The 7,978-nt window shown below is 39.2% G+C and overlaps 1 long non-coding RNA gene and 1 pseudogene across 1 annotated transcript; both read right to left on the bottom strand.

Moving 5' to 3' along the window:
• Positions 1–1,484: 1,484 nt before the first annotated feature.
• On the bottom strand, positions 1,485–3,629 carry LOC137975163 (contactin-associated protein-like 2; annotated as a pseudogene).
• Positions 3,630–4,693: 1,064 nt separating this feature from the next.
• LOC137975155 (uncharacterized) lies at positions 4,694–7,429 on the bottom strand. The gene is made up of 3 exons (XR_011117545.1): positions 7,216–7,429; positions 5,038–5,083; positions 4,694–4,886 (listed from the first exon to the last, which is right to left on the bottom strand). It is a non-coding gene; the product is annotated as an uncharacterized lncRNA (long non-coding RNA).
• Between the last annotated feature and the right edge of the window lie 549 nt (positions 7,430–7,978).

Raw genomic sequence — 7,978 nt, 5'->3', positions numbered from 1 at the left:
AAAAATACCTTAATTAATAGGCACCGTCCTTAAATTACAATGACCACAACCAAGTTTTCTAAGCCCACGAGACTGAGCACCCCCAGCAAACCATTGTTTTAATAAAAACCGCTGGTCAGCAACCTGGTTCTGGTCATTACTGTCTGAGGTCTTCCGACATTCACACCTGACCATAAACGAGGCTTAATTTTTCGCGCTCTTTCTGAGGCTCGACGCGGCTACAAGGCCATACTACGTGAACAAAAGATCTTGACAGTCCACGCTTTTCGTGTTCAGGTAGAAATCGGTTTAGAAAATATTTTTTCCCCTGCATTTTTGCTGGTTTCAATCCAGGTTTGACATAATTTAGCTGTGGTCAGGACACGCTGGTGGCTACGTAGTTATTCAAGTCAAGCATTGGAGGGATATAAACTTAAAGCTGAGTGTTTATTTTTAATTTAATTAGTGCTGCTTCTTTAAGATTTTAATTTTTTGAATCTAATAAGGTTGCAAGATGTTTGGACGGCCTATGACAGAAGAACAGAAACGGAACAAGAGAGAAAGAGAACGACAACGACAAAACGGTACACCAGTAACCATGAGTTATTTCAAGTGGATGCATATTTTTAAAAAGCGGTTGGTCCTTTTTTCCTTTGTTCAGAAATAAAATTCGAATTTTTATTCTCAACTGGAATTAAATAACAATCATCTGTAAGCTAACTTAATTTGTTTCCTGGTTTGTTTGACTTTAATGCGAGCGAACAAGGTTTTTTTACTCCGTTTGCCTAAAGCCGCGGCTACACGAGCGATTTTTGTCTCGCGCCGGTGAAGCGATTTTTTTCAGATTTTGTAGCGTCGCCTGCACGCCATGGTGGCTACACTTGTGACAAATTTTGGCAACAAATTGAAGGCCGCGCGAATCGCATACTTCAAAAAACCTGGGCACTATAAACAGACATTCCTTACTTCAATTTCATTGGCTAAATACTCTTTAGTCGCGTCGCAAGCGCGGACAAAATGTTGCAGGGTGGCTACACGGGCAACTATCTCTGCGATTTTGTCGCGAAAGTTTCAACTCTTCAACTCTTTTTTCTTGCGATTTTTTCACCTGTCGCGTCGCGAGTTCAAGGGTGGCTACACGTGTGATTCTAATTTTAGCATGACTCCTGTTCGCTGGCTTTTGACACTCGATTCTGAAATGACGTCTTCCTTTTTCAGTTCGTTTGCTGAGGATTTGCCTGTTTTCTTTTAAAACTCTTGCGATTCAAGAAAATTAATTGCCTAACCGGTGAATTCGACAGTAAATTTCGCTGGAAAAACCGATATCGCACTCATCCCTTCGTGATTCATGAGATATCGGTTTTCCGGGTGAAATTTACCGTGGAATTCATTTGTTAGGCAGCGAAGAAATTGAAATAATTAAGCAATACCCGGGAAAACCAGAACAGCCTTTTATTTTTACTAATCCTACAGCCAGTAAGAATAAAAAACCCGGGATCTCCGCTTCTAGGCTAGGCTAAATCTATATATTATTCAAGTAAGACACACCTACACCATGTACACAGCCTTACAAATCGATGGATGGTCAGACAACTGGCACGGTACTATCTATCACAACGATTACATCATGTTCTCTTATGCACCTATCAATGTTAAGTTGCTGGGGGAAGGCCGGGCATAGGCGGGGGATTTGAACTCAGATCAGTTTTTCTGTTCAAATGCCCGGCCCCAGGGAAGTCATCCTGGGTCAAAAAAGTGCAAATTCCTCACCCCAGGGGCATTATTGTTGGTCAAAAGAGTGCAAATTCCCCAGCCCCATCTTCCTCCCAAAAATGCATAGGTAAAAAAGAGATCAGCAGAAATAGGGACAGAAATTATACATTTTATTTTTTAAAAGGCAACAAAGCAATGACTTTAAAATTTCGAGGACTGTCTCAACTGATACTACTAAACAAGACAGAACAACAGGGAAATTCTGGTTTCTTTTCATGAACTGTTATGCTAATTTTGTTTATCTTAATTGCCATCCTTTTATAGCTCATGGCCATTATCTATATTTAATCACTAAGACAGCAAATATTACAACTAAAAGCTCGGTTTCTAAAAGGTTTCTGCTTTTAAACTTTAAACTATGCCCTAAAGGACTGCCTAAAAATAGAAACACTTACTTTGTGAAGGAAAAAGAATACGACATGTTAATTACTTAAATTGTAAACAGGGAACAACGGAAATAAAATATTAAAGTTCATATAAAAGAGAGCAATATTCAAAAAAGCCCCGTAAGAGGACTTATGATGTGACAAGTAGTGAGCCGATAAAAATGAAATTCAGTATTTCGGTCTCGTTTTTAGTATTATATAAGCTTGCTTGGAAACAAAATTCATTGCACACAAGGTGAATATAGATGACTACCTCATAAAAGGCTTTAGAGTTTCAGTCCATGGCGTTGAGGGAATCGCGGAGAATCGGTTTGCTTCTAGTGACTTCTGGGTAATTCCACTATTTTTCAGTCTTTCTCGGTCAGATTCAAGATGGCGAGCAGCCAAGATTGCGTCAGTAGACGCCACTCTTCTAACGGTTAAAGTCAAAAGTCCCGATCCCCGGAACTCAACGAATGATCGAAAGCCTCCCGCCAGCGGCTTAACATTGATGGGTGCATTACACATAAGGATATCGTATAGGGAACTTGAAATCTCTTTAAAATAGCAGCATAGCATGGTGTCAAACATTACAAAACGAGCTTCTATTATAGCCAATACAGCATTACTGACGTACATGCTACTCGTACCCAGTGTACTACAAATTGAAGAAATTAAAATCTCAAACTATCGCCTTTCATTTTTCACATTTCCTCTATTTATGACTTTAACGCAAAACTCTGAAGGTATAGATAGCAAAAACAACATTATCATTCAAACTATCATGCCATGCAATAGCACTTAAACTTTCCGAGTGTGTGGTATCCTTGATCTCCTGCGTTTCCAATATCTCCAAACTTGAGTTGTTTAACTGGAAGGTTTGTCTTGCCAGCGAGAAAACCGCTGTCTTCACGCCAGACAAGGTCGTTGCTACCACAATTACAAACTTGGCTTCGTGAAGCACATGATCCAGTCATCCCGCATGCGCATTTAGCACTACCAGGTGACGCTCCACCCCAGTATGACATCTTTGTTGGGTCGCGTGACACCCAAAATCCATTCTGTTGGCTGAACCACCACAAACCCGAATCGTAACATTTGTACTTGATAAATTGTTCACAGTGTGAGGAGACTGTGGTGAGCATCGCCAGCTGGGACAGACTCGCTCCAACGTAATGAATGTCACGTGAGTAACTACCAGGTGATTCATATCTCTAAACATGCGTTCTTCTTTCACTGTCGTGACTGATGACTGTCACGCCAAATCCATTCTTGTCAGTTGTGTCGCAATACACAGTAAATGGTGCCAGACCTCCCACGCCATCTGGATCAATAACAAAATTTCCACTCGCACTGCCAACATATTTTCTTACATCGGAACATGACTTCAGAACTCTCTGGCGGCATTTGTATCCATGACCGACATATCTGTCACAGCTGCACATATATGCGCCGAATTCGTTGGTGCCGTTGGCATGCTGATCACAGCTATGCGTCTTTCTTTCACATTCATCAACATCTGTCAAAAATGACATAAATAAAACATCAGCTTGTAATTCTTCAGCTCAAGTAAGAGGTGTGCGTTTGAGCATCGACAGACGCGTAAGGAAAAGACGGCCAATTTGTACGTTTAAGTGCCCATGAGGTAGAAATAATTGATGCTTAATTATTTGGAATATCTCTCAAAGTACAGAAGAAGTCTGAGTTTAAGAGAGACTGAAGTAATGTTTTTACTTTGAAAGTGAGAGGGTCTTGAAGGGGTAAAATAGAAACGGTGTATTTTTAAGTCAGGAAAATGGGATTTGGTTTTCTGGGAATGGGATTTGGCCTCTGGGAATAGGAAACGAAGTCCTCAAATATGGCAATGGGATTGAGGCAGTGTAATCGATTTCAAGTACCAGAATCCTGCACGTTTTGCTTGTCTCATGCTAATTAGAGCTATTGTTACTTTTACCACGCTGGCAATACTAAATTTAAATACAAATTAAAAAGAAAAACAAACTGACTTCAGGTAGTTTCAGTATAATGACGCTATCGTGAAAATTGCCTATTCTGAGTGTGCGTGCTCTCCATGTATGTGTGCCGATTGTGTGCCTGGTTCTCAGTATATTCTTCATGTAACTCTTATTATACACCTCAAAGCACTACAAAGTACGAACTGTCATGTCGGGGAGAAATAAAAGATCTGTCATTGCCGAAATGAAATACTGGTCCTAGATTTTAATTGGCCAAAACACAATGACCCCGTTGCGTCATTATGTTTCTCATTATGTCATTATGATTTTCGCGTTCCCACTGCAAAGAAAAGCGACATAGTCATAATCAAAGCCATAATCATAATCATAAGAAAATGGTCGATGATTTTCTTATGGTTATGATTATGTTGATCACAAGGGCGCCTATGATTATGTTTCTGGACGTTCCCACTAAGACATAAGCGACATAACAGCGTTATGTTCGTGCTTATGATTATGGTTATGATCGTTACGTCGCTAGTGGGAACTAGGCTTGATTGGCCATTCGACTTACGGGTTAGGTCGTGGTTGCACTTACTTTTTGTGACTTTAAAGGGCAGTTAAATGAGCATCTTAATCTCATCTTCATAGGTGGTCATGTAGCACAAGACTTTTAAGGGGTTTCCACTCTTTTCTGGGCCAATCCAGTAATACCCGTTTCCTTCAGAGTTCCCTGCGTCTAGTATGTCCATACATGAAAAGACGGGATGACTCAGACTAAGGCGGGATGACTAGTATTTAGCTCCTCGTTTCGCTGAAATAAAGTTTGTTCAGTAAGAGTTATCTTAACTTCACACACTCGCAAGAAAAATGATGCAATAACAACGAAGTGACTAATTATTGATCCAGTGACTGCTGGCTTATAACGAGTAAGGTAATTAGCAATTGGTCGTGGTTGCACTTACATTTTTGGTGCCAGCTTTTATGGGTAGAAACATCAACACAGGAAATCTAAAAGGAGAAAAATTTCATGAAAAAGGCGACGGTCGAAATGCACCAAAGAATTCGATAACTGGTCAGTAATTTGCAATCTTCAACCGTATGTTGCATTAAAATGAAACAATAACTTCATGCAACCTTTACTGGGCCATAGTAATGTGATCATTTCTTCTTCTTAAAATCACTTGGCTTCGTTTCTCTTGTTTCATTTTCCAGCTGGCAAATTCGTCCACTGCCACCAGATTCCGCGGGATGAACGTTAAATGACTTGCATTTGCTACATTCCAGACATTGCAGTTGACATTGAAATTCGTCTGAAACGACAGCTGTTTGCAGAACATGGCCAAACAAGAATGCATTTTTGAAGTGCGGCTTATAAACGAAATGGAGAAGTGGTCTTATCACTTATCTGGTTAAGCAATTTTCTTTTGTAGACATTTGAAAAATTCGAATAGCATCAGGGAGATTCTGACCCGTGACCTGAATGTGATGCCGTTTGGTAAAGCCGACAGTTCGAGCTTTGTATTTTTAAGTTAGCAGCGATACGTTAACGCAGGTTAGCTCGAAGAGCGAGCAGGGAAGACTGAAGCAGTGAGAAAAAGGTTGTGTCGCATTTTTTCTCCATAAGTCAAGGCGGAAGTTACATACAAAAAATAAACGCTTAGTTAATCACAGAGAAAAGAGGAGAGTATGATCAATCCTCTCTTGTTTCGATTAGACCGTTCTCGTTGTTTCTTTTTTCTCCATTTGCGGTCGAAAGCGTTCCCAAATTTTTGATGTGTCGGTTGCAGTAAAAACACAAAACAAATATTTTAAACCAAAAAAAAAAACCAGAAGCATTCTAGGAAAAAAAAATAGTTTCAAGAAGCAGAAAGAGCCCAGTAGCAAAGGGTTAGAAACTAGTGGAGGGTTAGTGTTGAAATATTTCCCTTCGTGAACAAAAAGCCTCTCCAGCATGGAGGAGTTGAAGATGAAACTAAAAATCTATTCGGGGATAACCAGGAGGCTATAAGTGAAAGACTAGGTCTATGTAACCGCATTTTCACACTAAAGCTTTTTTATAAACGAGTTCTTATTACAATAGATTCGGCTTGTACGAGTGACTATTCTCAATTTAAATTGGTAATAATATCTCATGAAATATACTTCCAGCTGAGCTACCCACAAGTCACATCTCCCCGGGATCGTTTAAGGGTTCAAATCTTCAATATTATACAAAATAAGACCTTAGATCTATGCGACCTTCATGACATCAGGACCTGGAGAACAATGTGTCTAACGTGCAATCCACTGTAATAGGCCTTATCACGGTTTTCGACGCCATCTTGACGGGTAGCAAAGCGGTCAGAAATTACAGTGCTTGTATGGGAATCCGATAGCAAATAACTTCTTCCAAAATTGAATTGTACACAATTTGTGAATCAAAACGTTAAAATACTAGGTAGAAGATTGTATTCACGAAGTTTGAAGGATGTAGCTTTCCTATAAGTCTCTGAGCTATTTTTTTGTAATTTTCCATTTAATTTTTTTCCCGCGAACTGCCTCTAGACGTTTGTCTACCCAGCCAAATTTACAGACAAATGTGTGGAAAATTCAAAAAATTAACTGAGCGTCTTCTAGCCAAACTACATCCTTCAAACTTGGTGAATACAATGTTCTTGCCTTAAATCAACTAATAATCGGAATCTACAATTCCTAAGCTTTCAGAAAATGTATACTTTATTGAGGTTTTTATGAAACGTGTGACCGTGAAGCAGCGACTACGCGAGGTTGTCATTTGGGGTAAACTGTTACCTAAACTTCATTTTCAACATGAGTGCAAAATAAATTTTACGGCAGATGTTTACTTACCCAATTGCCATAAATCATAGTAAGAAAATACGTTTAATCTAGGCGGCATATAAAAACAAAACTGAGCTCACAAAAGTAAGAGAAAATGGAAGATGTTTTAAAATGACTGGTTCACAAACAGGATTAAATTGTTGAAGTTTTGATTTGAGCAAAGTTGAAAGGGCCACCTAATTTTCGAGACGGACTTTCCTGTACGTATTTTTCGATTTCACACTGACATTCAACACGGAGAACTTGAAATATTTTCTCAAATAAAGCAAAATAAATTTGACGGCATTCAGATCTTTACTTACCGAAATGCGTTTCAAAAAGACTCCCACAGGAACCATCGTTTGTCGAAACTTCCCATAGCAGGTTAAGAGTCGCTAAAAACACCAAAGTAAACCAGAAAAAAGCTGCTTTCATTGCTGTAATAGTTTTTCAGGTCGAGCTATTGTAGTTTTCGTGGCCGCTTCCAACGCCGGTGGTTAATGAATGACCTGTCGCGTTTCTTAAACCAGTCAGGACAACTAATGACGCAAAATTATTCATAAGCAGTTTCGGAATCGGAGGCCTGATACTCCAGCATCAAATCTGTGGAGCCAGGAGAACCGAAAATCAATATGGCGGAAAAGTTGGTGGATGTTGTTGCAAAATTAAGACTGCCTAAAATTAGGATGGACTAAAAATTTCAGAAAACTTTATTTTCCAAATCCTAGGAGTGGCGTCAGCCGTGAATCTCCAGTCTCATAAAGCATGCGGTTTTAACCATTCAGACTGCGTGTTATATCAAAGCTTTATTATAATAATTAATAACCATATCCGAGTAAAATAAAGATCCTGTTCGATCTTCCTTCAAGGAAATCTTCCATTCCATTTTTTCTAGGTTGTTTAAAGTCTGAGTTTTTAAATTACAGTATTCAACCAATCTTACTAGAAAAAATCTTATTAGTTTCTTACTTGATGTGATGATAGTCCACAGCCACCAACACACACACTTACACAAATATATTAATTAAACACAGTGTATTTAATTAAGGCACAGTCAGTCGTGTTACAGTAAAACCTCTATTAAGC

Source organism: Montipora foliosa, chromosome 1, assembly GCF_036669935.1.
Source record: "Montipora foliosa isolate CH-2021 chromosome 1, ASM3666993v2, whole genome shotgun sequence".
Classification (NCBI taxonomy): Eukaryota; Metazoa; Cnidaria; class Anthozoa; order Scleractinia; family Acroporidae; genus Montipora; species Montipora foliosa.
Note: the sequence above shows the minus strand (reverse complement) of the source record. Positions and strands in the feature narration are given on the sequence as shown.